Genomic DNA, 12187 nt, shown 5'->3' with positions numbered 1-12187 from the left:
CTTCAATCCCTGCACCCCATATGCTGGGTGTGGTGACTCAGATCTGTAACTGTACTGGAGAGGCAGAAGCAAGAGGATCAGAGCATCACGATCATCCTGGGCTACTTAGTGAGTTCAAGGCCAACCTGAGATATAGGAGATTCTGTTTCAAACAAACAAATTCAAAAAGAAAGAAAGAAATTGCATACAGACACAGTATCCACCCCCTGCCCCCCCCTTTCTTTCTAGACAAGGTGTCTCTTCGGAGCCTTGACTGCCCTGGATCTCGCTCTGGAGACCAGGTAGTCTCCAATCAGAGATCTGCCTGACTGTCTCCCCAGTGCTAGGATTTAAGGCATGGGCCACCACACCAGACTTGTTTTTAAGAGCTATATCAAGCAAGAGTGTTGGAAACAATAATAAATGAACTATATTTTCTTGGGGAAGAATGTTTTTATCAATCAAGTTTAACAATATCAACGCTCTTCTCAAATCCCTGAACTGAACAATGTAACTCATAAAACTACTTCGCAGCTTCCTTTAGAAAACCAAAATGTGAACATTCATTGTGAAGGGATGTTAGATTTTTTTTTCAAAAGCCTTCTCTGGATCAACAGAGATAATATTGTGTTTTCTGTCCTTGGGTTCATCCATTTATGTGGAAAGTGTTGCATTTATTGATTTGTGTGTGTTGAACCAACATCCCTGTATCTCTGGAATTATGCTAACTTGATCATACTGAATGATCTTTTTATTGATAGGTTAGTTGATATATTTCAAATTTTGTATGTGTGGGTACATATGAGTCAAGGTGCCCTCAGAGATCAGAGGTAGTGGATTCTCTCGGAGGTGGAGATACTGGTGGTTATGAGCTGCCAAATGTATGTGCTGAGACTTGAACTTGGGTCCTGTCAGAGTAGAATGTGCCCTCAACCACCAAGTCATCTTTTCATCCTTTATAGTTTATTTTATTTATATTGTGAATAATTTTTTGATGTATTCTAGAATTTGTTGAGAGTTTTTCTCAGAATATTTACACCTATGTCCATCAGAGAGATTGATCTGTAATCAATCCTGGACTTTTTAAAAATGAGACTATAAAAATGTTTTATTAACATATGTATTAATTATGCATAGTAATGATCTACATTATGATGTTTTCATATATGTACAGAATGTAATTTGATTTATTCACCCGTTGTTACCCTGTCTTAGTTCCCTCCCACTTTTATTAATGCTCCTCCTCTTCCCAAGTAGTCCCTCCTCTACTTTCACACCACCTGCCTTGATTGTAGGAGCAAGGGCACATCACTGAGGAAAATCTCAGTCTCCTCATTGATCACTAACTGCACATAAGTCCTCAGTGGAGCTAGGGATCTATGAACTCCTCCGTCTTCTATGACTGGGTATTGACAGGTCAAAATTTGTATAAAACTTGTACATATAATCATGGTTGTTGTGAGTTCAAGAGTGAAGCTTCCTTGTCTGCCTGGAAGTCAGCACACCACACCTATTCTCCCCAAGTTAGGGAGGGGGGCTTTATTTTATTATTGCCTAAATTTTGTGGCTTGCTATACATTTGTTTACATTATTTATTTCACTTTGGTTTGATTTTGATAGGTCATATGCATCAAGAAATCACCCATTCCTTTTAGATTTTCCAAAAATACAAGTGTCTTTAAAGTATTTCCGGTTTTTTTTTTACCATTTTATTTTTGTTATACGTATTTGCTTCAGATCAATTTCTAAGACAGGTTTTGGTAACTGAAGGGTCCATATGAGTGTTTTATATTGTCTATACCCAAGGTATGCTGTGGACAGTCTGAACTAAAACAGGATATAGCATCTTCGTAAAGACAGGCTTAGAAATAATAATTCAGTAATTTAAAACGCTTCCTTCCTGTGGCCGAAGGCTTGAGTCACACCTCCAGCTAGGTATAGCCAGAAGCCTAGGGTATAGACCACCAGGAACAAACCCAGGCACTGGCTGTGATTTCCTGTATTTCACTGGTATCTATTGTGATGTTTCCCTTGGAATCTCTAATTTCATTAATTTGAGACTCCACCCCACTCAGGACTGGGGGTTGTTTTGTTGAACTTATTTATCTTTTCAAAGAAACAATTCTGTTTCCTGAAATCTTCATATGGATTTTTAAATTTGCATTTTGTTAATTCTACCATTATCTTTTCCTTTCATTGACTAAGTTTGAATTTGACTTGCCCTTTTTTTCGAGGTTCTAAGGTGCATCATTAAGTTGTTTGAGATTCCTCCATTTTTTTAATGCAGATACTTATAGCTATGAACTTCTCTGCTTAGGATTACTTTCATTGTATCTTTTTTAAAAAATTATTAGATTTTTTAAAAAATACTAATCCAAGTTCCCACTTCCTCCCCTTCTTCCATTCCCTCCACACACCCTCCCACCCCACCCCCCTTCAATCCTCAGAGAGGATAAGGCACATTGTTTTGTGGAAGGTCCAAGGTTCTCCCTACTATATCTAGGCTTGGCAAGGTATACATCCAAAGAGAATAGATTCCCAAAAAGGCAGTACATGCATTAGGGATATTTCCCAGTGCCACTGCCAGTGGCCCCTCAGTCTGCCCCAGCCATGCAACTGTCAACCACATTCAGAGGGACTAGTTTGGTCCTATGCTTGTTCCTTTCCAGTCTGACTGAAGCTTATGAGATCCCATTACCTCAAGTAGACTGTTTTAGTGGGTGAACTCATCATGGTCTTGACCTCTTTGCTCATATTCTCATTCCTTCCCCTCTTCAACTGGACTTTGGCAGCTCAGTCCTGTGCTCCAATGTGGGTCTCTGCCTTTGTTTCCATCAGTTGCAGGATGAAGGTTCTATGGTGATACTTAAGATATTTATTAGTCTGACTGCAGGGCAAATCAAGATTGGGCCCCCTCTCTTCTATTGCTTAGGGTCTTAGTTGGAGTCAGCCTTGTAGATTTCTGGAAATTTCTCCAGAGTCGGGTGTTTGTTAACCCTATAATGGCTCCCTCAATCAAGATATCTCTTTCCTTGCTCTCATCTCTGTCTTTTCTCCATCTCAACTATCCCATTCCCTAAAGTTCTCCTCAACCCTCTCCTTCTCCCTTCCTCTTCCTCTTCCAACCTCCCTTCACCCCCACCCTCATGCTCCCAATTTTGTCAGGTGATCTTGTCTGTTTCCAATTTCCAAGTAGATCTATATATGTTTTTCTTTGGGTTCACCTAATTACTTAGCGTCTCTAGGATCATGAACTATAGGCTCAATGTCCTTTGTTTGTAGTTAGTATCCACTTATGAGTGAGTACATACCATATTCAGCTTTTTGGGTCTGGATTACCTCACTCAGGATAGTGTTTTTTAATTCCATCCATTTGCATGCAAAATCCAAGATGTCATTGTTTTTTACCGCTGAGTAGTACTTTAATGTATAAATGTGCCACATTTTCTTTATCCGTTCTTCTATTGAGGGGCATCTAGGTTGTTTCCAGTTTTTGAAATTACAAATAATGTTGCTCTGAACATAGCTGAACAAATGTCTTTGTAGTATGATTGAGCATCTTTTGGGTAGATGCTCAAGAGTGGTATTGCTAAATGGAGAGAAACTCAAAGTCATTTCACTAAAATCAGGAACAAGACAAGGCTATCCAGTCTCTCCATATCTCTTCAACATAGTTCTTGAAGTTTTAACAATAGTAATAAGACAACAAAAGAAGACCAAGAAGATTCAAATTGGAAAGGAAGAAGTCAAACTTTCATTATTTGCAGATGATATAATAGTATATATAAGTGATCTAAAAACTCTACCAAAGAACTCCTACAGCTGATAAATACATTCAGTAATGTGGCAGGATACAAGATCAACTCAAAAAAGAAAAAAGTCAGTAGCCTTTCTATACACAAATGATAAAGAAGCTGAGAGGGAAATAAGAGAAACATCACCTTTCACAATAGCCACAAATAACATAAAATATTTTGGGGCAACACTAACCAAAGAAGTGAAAGATTTATTTGAAAAGAACTTTAAATCTTTGAGGAAAGAAATTGAAGAAGATACCAGAAAATGAAAAGATCTCCCATGCTCTTGGATAGGTAGGATCAGCATAGTAAAAATGGTAATACTACAAAAAGCAATCTATAGATTCAATGCAATCCCCAACAAATCCCAACACAATTCTTCACTGACCTTGAAAGGACAATAATCAACTTCATATGGAGAAACAAAAAACCTAGGATAGCCAAAACAACTCTGTACAATAAAGGAACTTCCAGATATCACCATCCCTGATATCAAGCTCTATTACAGAGCTTCAATAATGAAAACAGCTTGGTATTGGCATAAAAACAAAGAGGTTGACCAATGGAATTAAATCGAAGACCTGGATATTAATCCGCACACCTATGAACACCTGATTTTTGACAAAGATGCTAAAATTATACAATGGAAAAAAAAAGTATCTTCAATGAATGGTGCTGACATAACTGGAAGTCAACATGTAGAAGAATGAAAACAGATCCATATCTATCATCATGCACAAAGCTCAAGTCCAAATGGATTAAAGACTTCAATATAAATCCAACCACACTGAGCCTGATAGAAGAGAAAGTGGGAAGTTGTTTTCAATGCATGGGCACAGGAGACCACTTCTTAAATATAACTCCAGTAGCACAGACACTGAGAGCAACAACAAATAAATAGGACCTCCTGAAACTGAGAAACTTTTGTGAATCAAAGGACAGAGTCAATAAGACAAAAAGGCAGCATACTGAATGGGAAAAGATCTTCACCAACCCCACATCAGACAAAGAGCTGATCTCCAAAAGATATAAAGAACTGAAGAAATTAGACATTAAAATTCTAAATAACCCAATTTAAAAATGGGGTACTGAACTAAACAGAAAATTCTCAACAGAAGAATCTCAAATGGCCAAAAGATACTTAAGGAAATGTTCAACATCCTTAGTCATCAGGGAAATGCAAATTAAAACAACTCTGAGATATATCATCTTACACCTGTCAGAATGGCTAAGATTAAAAACACCAATGACAGCTTATGCTGGAGAGGATGTGGAGTAAGAGGAACACTCATCCATTGCTGGTGGGACTGCAAACTTGTACAACCACTTTGGAAATCAGCATGACAGTTTCTCAGAAAATTGGGAATCAACTTTCATTGTATCTTATAGTTTTTGGTATGTTGCATTTTCATTTTTATATTATTTGGGAAGTTGTTTTTAAATTTTTTTCTTGGTGTCTTCAATGATCCATTCATTATTCAACAGTATTCTGTTCAATATCCATATGTTCTTAAATATATATTTTCTCTTTCTATGGATTTTTGGATTTAGTCCACTGTGTTCAAATAGGATACAAGGAGTGGTTTTAATTTTCATTCATTTTTAAAGATTTTCTTTATGTCCTAGTACATGATGTATTTTTTAGAACATTTCATAACTGCTGAGCAGAATGTGTATTCTGTTTAGCTCAGATGGAGTGCTCTATAGATGTCTGCTAAATGTGTGGTTTGTTAGGTATATGGTCTGTTAGGTGTGTGGTCTGCTAGGTGTTGAACCTATGATGTCACTCAACTCTGATGTTTCTGTTTATCTTTTTATCCATATGACATCTCTAGTTGTGACTAGTGGGTACTGGTGTCATCCATTATTATTGTACTGTGATTAATGTGTGTGTCTACATCCAATAGCATTTGTTTTATGAAACTGGGTCAACCATATGCACCATATTTGGTGTACATGTGTTTAAAATTGTAAAGCCTTTTGTGTGTTCCCTTAGTTAGTCCGAAATGAAACGGCCTTCTTTTCTCTCCCAACTGATTCTGCTTTGAAGTATTTTTTAGTCAAATGTTAGGGCTTGCTTATTTCCTAGTTCCATTTGTTTTTTTCCATCCTTTTACCCTAAGGTTGTGTCTGTTTCCTATAGTTGCATACATCTTTTAGAACAACAAATACATGGATTCTATTTTGTCTCCAAATTGATGGTCTGTGCCTTTAACAGAGGAGTTGAGTTCATTAATATTTAGGGTCATTATTTGAAATGATGTATTAATTCCTATCACCCATTTGATTTTAAACTAATTGGAATGTTCTCATTATTCTTTTGCATAGTTATTCATTCTTTCCTGTTGCCTCATGGATGAATTTATCTTTGTCTTCAGTGCAAAGGTTTCTCCAAGGATCTTCTGTAGAGCTCACTTGGTGGTTATGAATTTCTTTAGCCTGTTTTTGTTGCACCAACATTTTTCTTTCTCCTTCAATTGTGGTAGGTAGTTTTATGTGTTTAGTAGTCTTGATTGGAGGTTGTTGTCTTTTAGAGCTGGAAATTCATTTATTCATTTATTTATTGTACATATGTGTGTCTATGTGCATATGCATGTGCGACAGTGTGAGTGTGGCTTTCAGAGACTAACTCACAGAACTTGGTTTTCTCCTTTTGCAACGGTGGGGTCCAGATAATTAGCTCAGGGCAGGAGACTTGGGGGCAAGCGTCTTTACTCGCCGACCCACCTCACAGCCCACAATACACCTTTTTAAATGTCCCTATTTTCAAAGTCTGTGTTGAGAGATCTGATGCTGTCTGGTGGGCTTTTGTAAGTGACTTTGTCTTATTTCTTTGTTCTATGAAGTGTCTTAACTAGAACATGACATGAGGATATTGTTTCCTGATCTCGTTTGGTGTCACAAATGCCTCTAGCGTCTAGACAGACATTTCTTTCCTTGGATCGGGGGTGGGGGGGTTGTCTATGATTTTACTGAAAATATTTTTCTATGACTTTAACATCATTCTTCTCTTTCTTCTATGCCCACAATTCATAGGTTTTGGTCTTTTCATTGTGTCCCATAGATCTCGAAAGTTCTTTCATGTTTTCTCATCATGTGCATATTCTAATTCCTCTACCTAGTCTTTTCACTTTGATAATCTGTCACACCCATGATCTGTTGATGAGGCTTTCCGCACAGCTTTTTCTTTAGCTTATTGAGTTTTCCTTTCTAATATTTCAAGTTCTTAAATTTTTCTCTTTATTGAATTCTACTTTCATATTCTGTATTGACTTTCTTATTTCATTTAGCTCTTTATATTCTCTTGAGTTTGAGTCTTCTTTGATTGAACATACTTAACATCATTTTTTTTGTCAAAGATTTTATTGAATTTTTACTCTTGTTGGAGGACCTATAAAAACAGTAATTTTACAGGAGTACTATGACTTTGCTTTTTCAGATTTCTTGTATTTTTGTATCGCGACTTCAACGTCAGTGGTCAGGTCTTAGGGGATTTTTGTTTTGTTTTGATTACTCTTACTCTCTCATCCAAAGTGTTTTCAGTGTTCAGGAGCAACTAGGGGTCAGTGAGTGTGCAGCACTAGACTTCTCTTCCAGGCTGGTGTTTGAGACCCCAGGCTTCATCATCATACACCACTGAAGGTAGATTAATGTCTTCCAAATCAATCACATTCAAAGTGTAGGCCCACTGTGAACAAACCTACTAATGCAGTAACAACCCACAAGCCTTTAAACGTTAATCATTTTAAAATGTAAGGGAACACAGATAACATGGTGTCCTCTAAGATGCTGGCTAGTCTGGGTATGAGTGGCATGAGAAAAAAAAAGAGGTAGAAAATGGTGGTTGGTTTGGGGCTGATAGAGTAAAGCAGTGGAAGGAAAAGTAGATCAAAGGGAAGCAACATGTATGAGGAAGGGGAAAGGTGGTTTTGGCTGAAGATAGAGTAAAAAGGAAGAGGTAAAGACATGCAATAAGACAGAGTCCCAGGTCTTGAGAAGCTGAGCCACAGAGACCTGAAAGCACGTTAGCTGACGTTCCTTTGGATAGCCCACTGATGGGGAGAAGGGGAAAATAGAGGAGGTGAAATAAAAGAAAAAGCTTGAAAGTGGGACAGAGCTGCCAGCAACAGTGGCACTGGGTGTAAATACAAGGAAGAACGTGAAGGAGAGAGAGCGCTGGACAAGTGGCCAGAGAGTGAGCGTTACCTTGCCTGATGGATGGTTGCAGTCTCCCCTAGTCTCTCTGTATTCCTTCAGGGGCTCCCTGATGTCTGTAACACCCTTGGGTGGCCTGTCACACATCAAGTCACAGATGTTGGTCACAGCTCCAGACAATCCTGTGGGAAATTCTTGAAAATACTGTTCTTGACTCTGAGCAGTCCTTGCCGAGGTTTCCGTCAGGTCACAGGGCAGGCCCTGATCGTGGTGGTCCTTCATAGGTCAGGTCACAGGGCAGGCCCTGATTGTGGTGGTCCTTCATACGTCAGGGCAGAGACACTGGTCATAAGTCTGAATGGCCCTGATAGTGGTGGTCCTTCAGAGGTCAGGGCAGAGATGCTGGTCATAAGTCTGAATGGTCCTGCAGAAGTTTCACCACAAGCGCTGCCCCTCTCCTGAACATTTCTTCCCAACATCGGGCGTCTCCTGGAGACCAGCACGGCGGGGCTCTCGTGTGGACATTCTTCCCTGTGGTCTGAAGACATTCTGCTGTTTTGGTGGGCAGTCCTGGAACACCTGTTCTGGAGTTCCTCAGAATGTGGTTCACTGAATGTTTGGGGCGGTCACTCTGACTCAGCAGGAGTCCTTTCAGATGGCATCTTGCTGCTGCTCAGGCTGAGGGCCAAGAGAAGATGGTTTTCTTTGCTTCTTCCTACTCTGCTGCTACCATATGCAACTTTTGCCTTCCTTCCCTTGACTACAACACCTCCAACGCTGATGCACACCCCCTCCTGGACACTGAACATGCTTTCTATGAGAGAATAAGAGGGGTAAAAGCAAACAAAAAAAATTTTATTATTTTCCCTCTTACCATGCTTGTTTTCTATAGTTCTTTGTCTCCAGAAAGATTTTGTTTTTCTTGTTTTGATTCTTAAAGTTTCCTACTAGATTTTGTTTTTCTTGTTTTGATTCTTAAAGTTTCCTACTTCACTTCTTTATTAGACTTGAGATTTTTGGCTCTCCCTACCTCTTCTGCTAGCTAGTCATAGCTGCATGTCATCCGCTGTCTTGGATCTTTCTACTTTTGTTTTCTTTTCTTTCTTAAACTGGCTGTCTTAACTACTTTTCTATTCCTGTGATAAAACGCCACAACCAAGGCACTGATAAAATAAAGCACTTAATTTGGGGCTTATGGTTCCAGAGAGCTAGAGCCCATAGCCATCATGGTGGGAGGCATGGCGACAGGGAGGTAAGCATGGTGCTGGAACAGTAGCCGAGAGCCCATATCTTGATCCCCAAGCAGGAGGCAGAGAGTTACCTGGGAAGCTGGGTCCTAGAGACACACCTCCTCTAACAAGGCCACACCCCTTCACCCTTCCTAAATGGCTCTAACTGGGGGCCAAGCACTCAAACATACGAACCTATGGGGGATACTCTCATTCAAACCACCACACTGGCTTAACTTTCCCCAGCATCACTTTGGGGGCTCTGGAGATTAATGGTTCTCATACTTGATCTGGCACCAGCATCACCTTGGGGGACTTGCACACCACTTATCGCCCAACCTCATCCTCAGAGTCCTGATTAAGGAGGTCAAGGTCAGAAGACGTTTCCCCTCTTGTGAGTTGTGGGGTGCTGTGGATGCTGGTCTGGGAGCACATGTCGGAACCACTGGGGTCAAGACTGGTATGCAGCAGGATGATCTGACAGACAGGGGGTCCCATCAGAGGACCATTCACAGACAACAGTCATGACTTGACTAGGTGAAGGAAGACACGTGAGAAGTGACTGGACTCAGGACAGGCTCTGAATACGTGTTGCAGGAGGTTTGCAGAATAAGACAGCATGAGACACTAGGAAAGACAGAAGTGAGTGCAGATTTTAGACAAAGCAACAAGATCAAAGGAGTTGATGGCGAGTGAGAAAGACTTTCTGGAGGTGTGAGGGGAGAATTCAGAGGTTTAGTGCAAAACCTGCTGAATTATGAGTCCTTTAGTATATATAGAAATATACCAAGTCTTCCATCCAAGTGGCACATTTACACAATGATGTACTATACAAAGGTTAAAAAAAAATTGTATCTTGAAATTTGCAGGAAAATGGAGGGATCGAGAAAAAAGCCATATTGAGTGAAGTAACCCAGACCCAGAAAGACAAATATAATATGTACTTACTTATAAGTGGCTATTAGACCTAAGGCCAAGAAAAACCAGCCCACAGGCCACAACCCCAGAGAAACTAAATAGCAAAAAGGACCCTAAGAGAGACATATATGGATCTACACAGGAAGGTGAAAAAGACAAGATCTCCTGAGTAAATCGGGAGCATGGGAGTCACAGGAGAGGGTAGAAGGAAAAGCAAAATAAAGTGCTCAGGAGTAACCAATATATATATATATATATATATATATATATATATATATATATATGTGTGTGTGTGTGTGTGTGTGTGTGTGTGTGTGTGTGCGTGTGTGTGTGTGCGTGTGTGTGTATATGTGTATATATATATATATACCAGCTAAGTCATTGTTTCCGAGCAGCCTGGACCGCAAAGGAGAGTTCAGATCTAAAAATAGGGCTCATTAGTGTGCTCCTACTGCCATGAAGACTGGCCAAGGCGATCACTGGTGCGAGGGGAGATAAAAAGATGCTCCAGGCAGCAGTCCCCTAGCTGGAGGTCAGGAGCCTGTGGTGAGACTGAGAAGTGGTGGCCTGGGAGGTGAGGCGGCAGCTGTCAGAGCGTGGAGTCCCGGATGTCAAGGGGAGAAAGTGTCTCCTCGGTTCAGGTGCCTGTGCCACGAGGCCATCTTGTGTTGACAATTACAAGTCCCCACCGTGGAGCAGGTGCTAGCTAGCAGTGTGGCATATAGCGAATTCGGAAGCGACTTCTATGGATAGCGAAGTCCACCCGGACACGATGGCACTACAAGAGAGGTATCTCAAACCCTGGGCTGGTTTTAGTTTCGCAATTTCTACTCACTCTCATTAACACGAGTTAATCACGGACAGACAGCAGCCCCTCTTTTACACTTGAGCAATTTGTCTAGCTGACTGTTTTTCTCGAAGCAATTGGTCCCATTTTGCAAGATTAAGCTATAAATCTCAGGGACTATGTGTGTGGTCGGACTGCTGGGAACTTGTGTGGGTGCACTTGATAAATTTTTCAGAGGACAAGGCTCTTCCTGCTCTATCCTTTCATTTTCTGGCAGTCATTCTTAGTTTAACTTTTTTTTTTCGATGTACAAATTATGGCAAAGAAATGTTTCAGAAGGCTCATCCATTAAGTTCTGAGCCATCCCTTGGGTTTGTTTTCATTTGTAGAACAGGATGGTGGCAGCCATAGCCACAGCATTAGAGGACCTGGGACAGACTGCCCTTGGGCCGGAACAGAGTTCGGGACAAGTGATGGTAAGCAGGGAGCAGCAGTTGGGACCCTGAGGCTTAGTCTGCCAAAGCAACTCAGGTTAATTCAGCCAAGACATAAGAAACACAAGATCCAGGACCCACCCCGCGCATACAGATGCCAGGCAGCAGCAGGAACGGCAGCCTTATTCTCCAAACTCAGCTCCCGGTGTTCTCAGGGCAGTGAGCTGGCGGGCTAGCTTCCCTTTGACAAACACGGCTGCTGGCGGCTCAGGCTCCCACAGCATAGCCATTCCTTGCCACTTGTGTCAGGATATATCTGAAGGTGAGCCTGTCTTCCTCAGGAAAACCTTACAGAAAATCCACAGCACACAACTTTACGTGGCTTCTTTTTGTGAATTACAATTTCTTTGGCCTCGTATTTAAGTAGGAATCATCCCTGAAAATGCCACATATGGTTTTTTGCTTGGAGGGACAATTATATGAGTAACTCAGCATTATTTCTCTTGGAAGATTCAAGTGGTGGGGGCTGAGCTTTGCTCCAGGAGAGGCGTATGAGCACAGCCCTGAGGGATGCTGCTTCTCTTGGGAACTGGAGGAGTCATACTGCTGTCCACAGCAGCTGCCAAGGCCAGGCTTCCCCGGACTGCAACGCTTCTCTATAAGAGAAAAAATGTTTATTATTTTGATTTACTTTTTTAAGATATCTCTTCTTTTTAGATTTGTTTATTTATTTTATATATATATGTGTGTGTGTGTGTGTGTGAGAGATCTCTGTCTGCATGTATGACTTTATGCCAAAAGAGGGCATCAGGTCCCACTATGGATGGTTGTGTGGTTGCTGGGAATTGAACTTGGGACCTCTGGAAGAGCAGCCAGTGCTCTTAACTA

This window comes from Myodes glareolus, chromosome 7, assembly GCF_982192425.1.
Source record: "Myodes glareolus chromosome 7, mMyoGla1.1, whole genome shotgun sequence".
In the NCBI taxonomy this organism is placed as follows: domain Eukaryota; kingdom Metazoa; phylum Chordata; class Mammalia; order Rodentia; family Cricetidae; genus Myodes; species Myodes glareolus.
Note: the sequence above shows the minus strand (reverse complement) of the source record.